The sequence below is a fragment of the Melampsora larici-populina genome (assembly GCF_000204055.1).
Source record: "Melampsora larici-populina 98AG31 unplaced genomic scaffold MELLAscaffold_1, whole genome shotgun sequence".
NCBI lineage: Eukaryota > Fungi > Basidiomycota > Pucciniomycetes > Pucciniales > Melampsoraceae > Melampsora > Melampsora laricis-populina.
In genome coordinates, this window is record NW_006768765.1 from 1458319 (window position 1) to 1459460 (window position 1142).

Consider the following 1142-nt stretch of genomic DNA (forward strand, 5'->3'; position numbering starts at 1 on the left):
TCTGACGATACTTCCGAGGAATGTCGGGAAGAAGTGGAATAGACACATGAGTGATTACATCACCCTCTCCGGATTACTGTCTCGTATGACCAACCAGGAGTACAATATCCATTTCCTGGCCACTTCAAACTGTGCCTCCGCGCTGGAACTACTGGACGAGGCTGTTGATGATATCAAGTAAGCATTACTTGAATTACCTCTTCAAACAGTGGATTCATAAACAAGTTTGACCTCTGGCTCTTTCTTGGCCCAGTGACCACAGTGCCAACGGTTTTTTTGCTTACGACCACGTCAGTGGTACACCACGAAGTCACTTTTTGTTGAAAACCCGCTGTCAAGGGGTTGTGAAAGTTAACCAGTGAAACCCAGGTGAAACCCCGCGACAGTCCAATCGGAGTACCGGCTGTACAGACGGGCTATAAGACTCCGCACCTCAACCATTGGATTTCCATATGTACAACTTGATTTCACCACATCATGTGCAAAGCCGCGATGATGCTAAACGTTCCCGCTAGTTTTCTGAACAGCGGATGGATTGGTGGTCCACAACCGCTAGCTTTCAGCTGCCCGCGGGCTAAGTCCTGGTGCGTTAAAAGTACCCTCGACCAAAGGATGAGCGCTCATTTTTCCAATCAGTCATTTTATTTTTAAATTTATTACATTCAACTCACTGCCTGACTCAGAATCAACTTATAATCCATCAGCAATGGTAGAACAATGTAAACAATTCAACTCTTGATTCATTCGCATTATCGACAGCAGGCTGATTTTGAATCCTTGAGGAAGGCTTTGTCGAGTGTTCTCCTGGAGGAGAAGAAGACGAGACTTTCTTCTCTTGTACCGCTTGTCCTGGTGGCAAGAAGATGAAGTTCACATCGATCCGCAATCATCGCAACAGACCATCACATAAGCGACACTTCAATCAATGGCTCGCACGCAAAAAGGCCATCACCCAAACTTCCAATCATTCACCTTTGCGACCAAGCCCCAATATCGATGACAACGTAAATATGACTGACGAAATGGCCAATCAGGAAGCTTACAACAATGCAGCTGTGGAAATTGCCGCCGATCCACTTGAGGATGAACGCCGCCGTCGCACATTGATTGAAATGTGGACAAAAGACCATACATCTTTGTTT